A 12,071-nucleotide genomic window follows, 5' to 3' on the forward strand; every position below is an offset into this window, starting at 1 on the left:
ACTGAAATTAAGAGGAATTTGCTGTGTATTCTCATTGATAATAGGGGCCTATTTATATAGAGGATTACAATGCATAGAATCTCAATCATACAAGGAAAGTAATCGTACATTGAATAGGAATCTAGATCCTTCTAATTTAACCCTATTACAACTAGGTCAAGTAACCTACAGTTTGGGCCAAACACAAATAGAGATATCCTTAAACACTCCCCCTTGTGTTGTCCAAACGCGGTGCTTCTCTCGTTGCCTCGTTAAAAACCTTGCCGAGTAACAAAAACCCAGTGGGACAAAAATAACCTCGGTCGAAGGGGAAAAAGAGCACAACACACCCTTCACGTTTCGAGGTGAACATGTAGACATCTCCCCCTGATGTCTGCGCCTCCCCCTGATGACTACGATCATGGGAGTTCAGATAATTTCCGCAAGCCAATTCTTGCCACATGTTTCTCGAACGTGGATTTGGGCAATGACTTAGTAAACAAGTTTGTCTCACTGTCCTCAAATTGATCCTAGTTCACTTTGATCTCGAGGAGAGTCTGTTGTTGCTGATTATGCTTGGTGTTATCGCTTTTGATGTAGCCTTGCCTCATTTGTTCAAAACAAGCAGAATTATCCTAAATGCTCGTAGGCTCATCTGTGGTAGACTTCAAACCACAATTGTTCGAACATGCGTAATTATGGATCCAATCCATATACATTCACGAACCACTTCATGAAGAGCAATGATCTCTTCATTGTTCGAAGATATAGCGACTAGGATCTATTCTGTAGACCTCCAAGATGTCACGGTCTTTTCCCATGGTGAACACTTAACCGGATTGGGAATGACCTTTGTGTGGGTCAGAGAGATACCCAATATCAGCAAAACCTTCCAAAACACTTATGTCATTTTGGGGAGGGGATAGAGAACGCAGGCCAGCGTTGGCGGCGTTTCTGGTGTGTGATGGGTCTGAATCCATCGTCTTTTTGTAGGGATAGAACAAGGCCAAATTAATCGTACATCTCAAGTACTGAAAAATATCTTTTACACCAATCCAATGGCGTCGCGTTGGCGCAAAACTATGTCTAGCTAACAAGTTCATTGCAAACGAGATGTCCGGTCTTGTGCATTAGCTAAGTACAATAATGCGCTTATTGTACTCAAGTAAGGCACTCCTGCCTCTAGCACATCTTCATTATCATCCTTCGAACGAAGAGGATCCTTTCCAGGATCAAGACTACGAACGATCATGGGGGTGCTTGAAGGTTTGACCTTGTCAAAATGCCTAAGCATTTATCAACACGATGTTCAAGTTCCAAACCGAGACATAATCGTGTTCTCCCAATATCCTTCATCTCAAACTCAGATTTCAAGTGTTCAGCGGTTTCCCTTAACTCTTTTAAGGGCTTCTAATGAAGATCATGTCCAACATGAACCGCGATAGAATCCGAAACTTGATATGGAAACGCGTGGGCATATCCCTTCCCAATCAAGTAGTCATTTTAGTGAGTGTTTCAATCTTATTGTAAACGCGCTCCGTGGTCTAGAGCCACTTGACTTGGGTAGATGAAGTTCACCATGAACCTTCATGTATATTCCGTATCTAGATCCCCATAGAGATACGTAGTGACCACTTTTGTAAGCTGCATGTTCAGTTATTCGGAAACTACCAAACTGACAAGGTAGTGGAGTGCAATGACATCCATTACGAGAGAATATGTCTCATCGTAGTCGATTCCAGGGCGTTTTGTGAGAAGCCTTGCGCCATAAGGCGAGATTGCCATCTCTTTTTTCTCATCACGCTTTCTAACGAAGACCCATTAGTCAATAGGTTTTATGTTAGGAGGTGTTGGCATCACTAGCTCGAAAACCTTCCTCTTCGTTAGAGAATCCATCTTAACCTAGATCGCATCTTTTTCATTTAGGCCAAATTTCTCTACGTTGGCATTCATTCATCAACGGAGCGTGGTTCGATATCATCAGACTCAACAAACTCATGCGCAACGAAATCATCAATTATGATGGAGTTTCTATCCCACGTCTCATGTACACTAGTGTAAGTTTCATATAGCTCTATATTCTCAGGAATAGGTTCTGACGTTGAGGCGTCCCCCAACGATAACCATAACCCGGAAGATACTTATGAGACGGATTTTGAGTGTCGATGATCCAAGGATTGGTTTGTGCCAAGGTATCCTTCGAACCCACGGGCCTCCCATGCATCCTAGTTGGGGCCATGACCTGTAACACCAGAGTGCCACTCTCTTTGGCGTTAGCGCCATGCCTACCTCCGTGTAGGGTGGCGCTACATCCTCTCGTAGGGACGTCCTTCCTTGCAGGCATGTTTGCAGCATATTTGTGTGATCTCGTCACTTTAATAGGGATCAAGATGAGACATAGTGGGGACAGATCACGACAATTCTTGTCGTTCCTGTTGAACATATGTGTTCTTATCTCCCCTTAACGACAGGAAGACTGTTTCATCAAAGTGACATCCGCAAATCTAGCGGTGAGGAGATCGCCTTGCAAGGGCATTAAGTGGCGGACGATTGTAGGAGTCTCAAATCCAACCGAGTTGCCCATTCGTCTGTAAGGACCTATCATAGTACGCTGTGGCGGCGCAATGGGCACATAAATAGCTCACTCAAATGTGCGTAAGTACAAAATACTTGTACCCAGTCACTAGCTGTAAAGCAGAGGTACATTGAGTGGCGGTAGGTCATAGACGAATTAGCATAGCTGCATGCGATATTGCATCACCTCAAGCGGATATAAGGAGAGTGGTGCGCATTACCAATGTCCGGACTATCATCGTAGTCGTTTCCGCGAGACCAATTGGGTGTGTACATGGGAATATGATGTCCAACATCAATCCCAATGCAATAACCATCGAAAGTCTTTGATGTAAACTCTCCAGCATAGTCAAATCCAATTGACTGAATATGATGATTCGGGGAGTGAGCCCGTTGTCATATGATATGTGCTAGGAGTGTAGCATAAGCAGCATTAAAAGTGGACAATGGCACGACACGTGACCAGCGTGTTTGCGTGTCAACCAACATCATGAGATATTTAAACGTCTGCAAGTTGGTTGAATCAGTCCATAGAATCCCCATGGATTTGATGTAAGAACAGAATGAGTATTGTCATATCCTTTGCGTAGGACGGTCTCAGTCCTAATTTTCCGAAGGAACTGGCTTTGCAAAATGAGCGAGAGGCCTTAGAAGCAACCAATGAGGATTTTGGTTGGGCCTGAGCGTCTGTAGCGCTATTAGAAGAAAAATGTGTGACTACATCTCCCATCATGGCGTTGGAGCCATGGAAATTAGCATGTATGGCGTCATGGCCACAAGGAGGAACAACCATGGCGTTATGCTCATGGTTGGCGCTTTTTATGGCGTCATCAGATTCTTGCTTCATTTTGCTCAAAAGGATGGATGTCCGTGTGAAGTCTTTAGTAGACGGATCATCATATCATGACCAGGATGACCTATCCTGTCGTGACAAAGCCAATATGTGTCTAAATCCAAGAGATCTTCTCTCATAACTTTATTGGATTTAATAGCTCGAATAGTGACATAGAGTCCACTAGAGAGACACATAAACGTCTCTAAGATGCGCCTTTGTTCGCAATCGTTAGAGGTATTACAAAGGAACTCATCTCTGTTCTCTACATGCGTTTTCGCATGGAATCCGTTGGCTATTCATAGGGCAATTTGTCCTAAGAGCGTAGAAAGTTTCTGTGACAGTAATCAAGGTGCCATTTGGCAATGGGAACTTGGGCTATTCCATGTCCTCGAATTAATATTGATGGCCCAGCCATCGTAGTCACAAAGTAATATGCTCAGAATCAAAATTGAGTCATAATGAAAAGAACTCGAAATTTTATTCATAAGCCAACGGAGTACATCATTGTCTCTTAACCATTAGGAGAATCTAATCCAAATGCTAGCTAATGCAAAACAAAGGTAGTCGTTTGACTTCTTTCGGTAACTCCAAAATAAATATGACCAGGTGAGTAGAGAGATGTCGGTGGAGCAAAGCTCGCTTAAGTACCACTTATCTCAAAACCTTCCTAGACATCACACTCATTTTGGATGAGCCTATGTGAAGAAAAACTAAACCAATGGCATTTACTACAAAGTATATGGCAATTCCCTATTACATCTCTTGGAAAAATAAAGACTGAAACAGAATTGGCGATCTATCGATCCCAGCCATATTTGTAGTCTTCAACCCTTCATTCTAGAACATCTTCTTGATCTTCTTGTTCCACATAGTGAGCTTCTCTTCATAATATGCTTTGTAGGCGGTGACAATTTCTTCACGAGCTCTACAAATGTGTGCCTAATGATCAGACACTCCACATCGAGAACATACATCTCTTTGCTCAAACTCCATTGATTGAGGCGCTTTGAAAGCGTCATTTAGATGGCTCTTAGTGTTGGTGGCGCCACCAACATGGCCAGAGGCGTTGCCTCCCTCTCTCTTTCCACGTTGACCTCTTCGGTTCCGTGTTCACCTGTATTGGCGGTTACCTTCCCAAGTAGAGCGATTATATGGACCAGAACATCCAGAAGTATCCCTAAGGTTAGAGTTTCGCTCTTGGCGCCTTCTCTTAGAGGCGCGACTATAATTGGATTCCGGAATATGCTCTATTTCCACGGATCTCGAATTATAGTTCTTCACAAGGATGTTGTCATGCTTTTTAGCGACATTCATAGCTCCAATGAGCTCATGAAACCTTGTGATCCGTCCTGCAGTAACATCGATTCGATAGTTCTTAGCAACCATCAATGCAGAGACGGTGAAGGTAGAGAGAGTCTTCTCAATCAACATCGCATCTGTGATCTTTTTACCACAGAATTCCATTAAGGATTTAATGCGAAGTGCTTCTGAGTTGTAGTCAAGAACTGACTTGAAAACACAGAAGCGGAGGCTATGCCCACTACACCAAAAACGTTAACACACAACACTTTTTGCACAACGAAAAAAAAAAATGTGTTGTGTGATGAAGAAAAGTGAATCACACAACATGTTTAGTAAACTTACGTTGTATAAGGTGGTTAAAATTCTGAAGTTTTTGTTTAAATTCTGAAGTTTTTGTTTAGAAGGTCATTGCACAACGGTTACAAGAATAATCTGTTGTCTGAATCATAAAAAAAAATAGCGGCAGATTTCCCTCCCAGATCGACTCAAATTTGGCTCCAAATTGGTACTACATCGTACAACAGTATAGTTATATCTATTGTATGAGAGTAGCATGCAAAACATGATACAACGGTTTTTTACTTTTTGTTGTGTGATGAAGTGGGAAATATTTGGATGTGCCTTTATTTGGCCCAAAATGGCACTCGAGCCGCCCAAAAACCTCTAAGTTTTGATTGAAATATAGCACCAGATTGATAATCACACAACCAAATGAGTTGTATCCGTTGTGTAAATGACCATTGCCTAGCATGTTACTTTGGTCGATATTATAGCGGGAACTTTTCCCTCTTTGAAACCTTAGCTGAGGTTTAAGTTGTTCAAAATCAGACAACAAAACTTCGTCTTTATGTTGTCTAATTCATAAAGCAAAAATTAAAAGCCCGCCTTTGACAACTTAATTAGCTAGCTAGGTTTATTGGATTTGTTGTCTCCCCGTCAAGACTTTATCAAAACAGCCGTTTCCTCTCCTCATCGAGCAGCTCTCAACCATTTTGCTAAGTTGCCAAACAAAATCACGCTCGGCGCGCGGTTTGTTCCTTCTCCTATTCAATTCAGAGTTTCAGTCTCAGCTTAGGGTTTTGATTCGACCTCCGATTTCGCTCTGCCTTTTCCGATAGAGAAACAGAGAGATCTGCTGGGCTCGGAGCTTAGCGCGATCGGCAATGGGAGTTCCAGCTTTCTACAGATGGCTAGCGGAGAAGTATCCACTCGTCGTCGTCGATGTGGTAGAAGAAGAACCGGTTGTAATCGGCGACGTTTCGATTCCGGTCCACACCAGTAAGCCAAATCCTAACGGCGAGTATGACAATCTGTACCTCGATATGAATGGGATTATTCTCAACATCATCAAAAACCATCAATCTCTCATCAAAACACCTTCTGTTATCAAACACATCTAGATTAGGGTTCGATTGCACTCATCGATTAAGATTTCGATCCCTCTTCTTGTTCATGTCTATCTCTCCGAAGCCAACCCATTTCCTCTCTCATCTCCCCTCACCTGCAAACCAAAAAGGAAGAAGCTCGAAGTTTTGATTCTGAGCAACATCATCACGAAGGTAATTCCCTTTTCTCCTTCTCTAGATTTGGTCTTCGTTATTTTGCTGAGAGAGAGATAGAGAGGTGTTTGTTTGTTTTCAGTTGTTTGCTCGATCTGTGTAGAAAAGAGAGGGGGGCTAGGATTGTTTGCTCGATCGTACATGAAGATTTTTTTGTTGGTCTTCTCATTCTCTGGTGGAAAGAAATTTGGTTTTTTGGCTTTTGGTATTTGACAATTTATGACTTCTTTAATGTTTTGTTGGCATGCTTTTCTGATTTCATTTTTTGGGCTATTTGGGATTTGCAGGATTGTGCTTGGTAATGGCTGCGATTGTTTTGATTCAGCTCTGAGTTATTGGCTTTGGTTGCATGTCCTGAAAGGGAAAGGAAACAGGTTATGGTTCCGGGCCTACTGCCAAGAATTGGTTCTGGTTATGATGATCTCTGCATATGGTAATTACGCACTGCCTCTCCTCTCTGCTTCGTTTCCTCTTCAGCTCGGAATTCAATTTCTTTCTGATTTTCATCCACTACTATCAGCCATGGAATACCCATTCAATTCAACTTCCAGTGAGCTGCGCTCTTTTTTGTTTCTATAATTAGTTTGCTATAATTTGGTTTTGATTTCCAATTGTTCGCTGTAATTGAAATTTGTTAGGTCTCCACAACAAAAGGCCTTTGCTTTTTCAATTAGAAGCATAAATTCGTCATATAAATGCTGCATGAATTTAGTTTGGATGTGAATTATTTATTACGATGTTCGAATTAAGAATTTCGGATAATATTTAGCTGGATCTAAATTGTCTATAATAGTTTGAAACACATTATGCAAAGCAAATGTGAATTTCATTTCGTTTTCATATCATTTATTTGATTATGGCCTGCTCAATGCTAATCCCCATTTGTGTTTCAGCTGCCTAGACATCCGACGACATTGCACCTGCAATTTCACTCACAGAGAATGCATCAAAGCACTTCAATAAGATGAGATCCAAACATAATGAGGATCTATGCCTGGGAATTGGTGTTAAACAGGGTGGATATTCGGGCATGTTGTACACTATGGACTTCTATAGTAAAGAAAATGCAAGACCAGATGATTCAACCATTGAATATAATGGTTTTAAGATAGGTCAGCCTTCATATTTTCATTCTCTTAGTCAAGTGAGCTTGGACTATTTGTGACACATAATTGATGTGCTATTTGTTATAGTTAGAGTAATGATCACACTTTATGTACTAATACAAATTGGTTGCCTTTAAATTTGTTGAAAGAGTTTCTATTGTTGAGCTGATATAGTATAGGATTTTGGATAGGGATTAAATTACACAAATGTAATTTGTGAAGAATGTAATTAAATGATAATTCATTATGTTCTAAGTTCTAACAGGTTGATCCAAATGATTGGTTTGTATTCTTTATATCAAATGATTCAAGCACAGACTAGGCTCTTCTTTATATTTTTTTCTTTGTTCATGTTTTAATGCTTATCAATGGTTTGTGTTCTTTGTGTTTCTGTTCAATCTTCTTAGGCTCTTCTTAGCTTTTAGTATTTCTGTTTCCCCAGTTTGTATGCATTTTCTGTTGCTTTGTATTCAGTGTGTGTAAGATCTGGGTGTTTTGTACTAGAGATTGGTTTTTGAGCTTGAAAGTTCTTTTTGTGTTCTGGGTTTAACAATTTTTTGCCTAGTTGATATCTAGATATAACAAACATTTCTTTGGACTCTGACTCTGCAATATTTCATCCCCTCCCCCCCAAAGCATCCTAAACAGGGCTAGGGGGAGAGGAAAGCATGGATTTTTGATCTTTTTTATCTTTATTAATCTTATTCCCTTTAACTCCCATAAGTCATTCCTTTATCTACATCCACAGCATCATTTTCGATTGACTGTCAAAGAATGGAAGAATTTATGAGGAAGCTAGTACCAAGCATTTGAATGAATATGGAGAAGCTGGGTTGCGTACGTTGACGCTTGCTTATAAAAAGCTTGAGGAGTCTGAGTATTCTGCTTGGAACAATGAATTTCAAAAGCAAAATCATCTATCGGGGCTGATAGGGAAGTGATGCTCGAGCGAGTAGCAGAGAAGATGGAAAAAGACTTGATCATGGTTGGTGCTACAGCTGTGGAGGACAAATTGCAAAAAAGGGTAAGATAAGCTTCTTATTACAGTAGTAAATAAGGAACTGCCGTTTTGATTTACGGCAACTTAGTACCTTTTTTTATTCTCTTAGATGCCCCAATGCATATACAATCTTGCACAACCTGATCTCAAGATCTGGGTGTTGACAGGGGATAAGATGGAAACTGCAATCAACATAGGATTTGTCTCTAACCATTTAAGTAGAAAGCACTAACGTGAATAATAATAAAGCTACATTTCCCCCTTCTTTTTAAATCTTTTTAAAATTTATACACATGTAACATCATTTCTTATTGTTTTTATTTATTTAAAAAGATTGCAATAATGGAGGACAAGAGCCAAAAAAATTATTTACTCTAATAAATGTGGACCAAAACCTAATAATATTTGAAAAGGTAAACAAGTAGTTGCATAAAGTTGATTGTTCTTTTATACTTTTTATGTCTTTCATTGGCTAGCTAGGTTCAGTTAATAGTGCATGTAATGGAGCCATATTAGGAGTTACGGGCACATTAGTACTCCTAGTAACAGAGATACTACAATGACATGTGGTGCTTCGTTGGAATTGTTACCTGACTATGAACAGATAGTGTGTCTGTCTGTGTGTGTGTGGGTGGAGGGTCATCTGGGTCTGTATTTATATAACATATAATAGCTTACATGTGATAATGTTTGTATTACATGTCTAAATGGGAAGCAAGGTATCTGTGGTGGAAGCAAGAACCAGTTTCTCATTTTACAGTGAATCTCATATTGATAGTTCGTAATTGCTTGCAGGCTGTGATGGCCATTGACTTTGCTATTGCCCAGTTTCAGTTTTTGGAGAGACTTTTGGTTGTCCATGGACATTGGTGCTATAAAAGGATTGCTCAGATGGTAATATCAGTATGCTCATCTAGTACTTTATTGTCACAGATTTGTTAAAATGCCACTTGCTTGTGCTTGTATGTTGTATGCTGTATACTTGCACATGCTTAGGAACACGAGAGCATGTGTCTACTTAGTTTTCTTTTTTGAACTTCATCCACTTGTTGATGGAAATATTTTGCTTTTCAGATTTGCTACTTCTACAAAAATATAGCATTTGGTCTGGTACATGCTACTTTGAGGCATTCACCGGATATTCAGGGTAATCAATATATGATGACTGGTACATGCTATCGTTCAATGTTATTCTTACCTCATTGCCTGTGTGTTGCATTCTGCTTTTTTCTCCTTATTTCTTAGTTTGATTCTACGCAGGCTGATGCTGCTGCTTCCAAGAATACTTCAACCATGACAAAGTCCTCTTCATCATCTCAACCCAATCGTGGATCACAGATCTCTAAAGAGCTGGTCAAGGCACATCAATACCGAGCTATTTATTTGACTTTTCACTTCATTCATTTGCTTGTGTTTAGGGCATGCACTAGAATGCTTTTCTTGTGTAAAATGTTGGTTTCAATGATTGGGAAATGCACCCCTTTTGCTTTTGAAGTTTAAAGTATTGGTTATATGAATCATTTGATGGTTTGGAATGTTTGTATTTGATAGAGTACTGTTCATTTGGTAAATGGACCAAATGAATGCACAATCTAATTCAGGAATGGAATGTTCAAATGATCACACAACAGATTAGATATAATGATAACTGCCTGTTGTCTAAATGGTCAAAAAGGGGACAAAAACACATTGTAATCAATCATATCACACATCGGTTTTTAACGAATCAGTGTCTTCTGATTTATACTCAGACAACAGAATTAATTGAACTTTGTTGTCTTAAAAGTTAATCACACAACAGAACCAATTGAACTCTGTTGTCCTAAAGTTTATCACACAACAGATATAGTCCAAGAACTGAAGTTTGAAGATCAATCAGACAACAGACAAAATAAAAAAATGTTGTCTGAAACGCTAAACATACAACAACTTAAAACTGGCACTGTTGTCTGAAGACAGCGCCTCAACTGCTGCGCAGCTGCGCTTCGCATTTGCCGAGCCATCTGCCGAGCTATCACACAACAGTTATAACACATACCTGTTGTCTGTGTGTTTATCACACAACTGTGTTCCACCGTTGTCTGATTTTTCATCAGACAACGGCTCACTCTACAACGGTGGGACTCCAAATCCCACATCGGTTTTCTGCCGTTGTCTGATGCGATTTTTGGTGTAGTGGCCATCTCACTTCTAGGTCAAGAAGCAGGGAGTCACGGACGTTGCCAAATCTTTCTTCGAGTGAGACCCACAGCCTTCTGGGGTCTTCTTCATTCATACACTCGTACTGGAGCGAATCATCCATATGACGAGTCATTAGGATGATGGCTTTCGCCTTATTTGCCTCTAAGGCTGCTCTATTTGCTTCCAAAGCTTGAGTTTGCTCAACAGTTAGCACGTCCTGGCTAGGCTCGAGAATCGTATTCAAGATTCCATCGGCCTTGAGATGCTGGTGGATATCACGAACCCACCTGTGATATTCAAAGCCAATTGTTCCCAATGGAGCAAAGTCCAATTTGTTCAGGTTACTCATCCTGAAAGAGAACAAGAAATTAGGGTTAGTTTCGGAGCGCAATAGGCTACCACGAAAACATATAAAATTTCTGAGCGTAATTGCTTCCAAGAAATTAGGAATTTCCGAGCGTAGTCGCTTCCAAGAAATTCGATTCCAAGAGATATTGAATTAGATCGAAACAATGACGTAAGTGGTCGATCATAAATTCTCTACAAACTCTAAGTTTGGAGATCTCAACAAGCTCTAAGCTTGGAGTGAACACGAACCCCCACAGTTCGGCTTAATTTGGTCTCCCCTATGATGAAGAAATGGGAGTAGAAGAAGGGAGGTTGCAAGTCCCTCGAAATAGGTCGCCGGAAAATTTGACTGGAAAAGTGGCCGGAAAATGGCCAGAAAAGTCGCCGGAAATCTGGCCGGCGATCGTTGATCGTTGACCATTGACTGTTGACTATTGACCGTTGACTGCTGACCGAGATGACGTGGCAATGGGTCCGTGCTGATGTGGCAGTGGGGTCTGATGCTGACGTGGCGGTGGGCCTTGCGTCAGTGGGCCTCTTCCTTGGGCTTGGTCTTGGGCTTCTGGGCTTCTTTTCCTTTCCCCTTTTTTTTCTTTCTTTTCTTCTCTTCTTCTTTTCTGCCGGTTCAAGACGCAGATGGCCGGTTCACGTATTTTTATGCCGGTTTTTGAACGTTTTCTTCTGGTTCCTGAAACTTCAGATCAGTGGGCTTCTGCTATCAAAATTTGGTGGAATTTGGAGGTCCGGAAGATGGTGAACCGGTGGAATATTTGCTGCGAGTTGTATGGAGCTTCCGGTGGCCGGTTCGGTAGGTTTTCGGCCGGTTCTTGGGGTGACGCCGCCGGTTCTGGATTCCTGGAATCGAGTTCTTCAAGGTGTGAGGTGGAGTCAGAAAAGGCTTCAAGGTTTTGTATTCGGATTCAAGGTTTTTAGCTTCTTGAATCAGGGTTTGGCTATTTGTTTCAGGGTTAGGGCTTCGTGCTGATAACGTGTTTTAGAGAAACTGAAATTGAGAGGAATTTGCTGTGTATTCTCATTGATAATAGGGGCCTCTTTATATAGAGGATTACAATGCATAGAATCTCAATCATATAAGGAAAGTAATCGTACATTGAATATGAATCTAGATCCTTCTAATTTAACCCTATTACTACTAGGTCAAGTAACCTAGAGTTTGGGCCAAACAC

The 12,071-nt window shown here is 40.7% G+C and overlaps 2 long non-coding RNA genes across 2 annotated transcripts; both read left to right on the forward strand.

Annotated features, from left to right (window-relative positions):
- The first annotated feature begins 5,622 nt into the window (after positions 1-5,622).
- LOC133728236 (uncharacterized) lies at positions 5,623-7,272 on the forward strand. Its single transcript, XR_009855694.1, has 3 exons — positions 5,623-6,249; positions 6,537-6,682; positions 7,143-7,272. It is a non-coding gene; the product is annotated as an uncharacterized LOC133728236 (long non-coding RNA).
- A 1,877-nt stretch (positions 7,273-9,149) lies between these two features.
- Positions 9,150-9,930, forward strand: LOC133730043 (uncharacterized). The gene is made up of 3 exons (XR_009856577.1): positions 9,150-9,249; positions 9,430-9,502; positions 9,616-9,930. It is a non-coding gene; the product is annotated as an uncharacterized LOC133730043 (long non-coding RNA).
- Positions 9,931-12,071: the final 2,141 nt, after the last annotated feature.

This window comes from Rosa rugosa, chromosome 2 (genome assembly GCF_958449725.1).
Source record: "Rosa rugosa chromosome 2, drRosRugo1.1, whole genome shotgun sequence".
Classification (NCBI taxonomy): Eukaryota; Viridiplantae; Streptophyta; class Magnoliopsida; order Rosales; family Rosaceae; genus Rosa; species Rosa rugosa.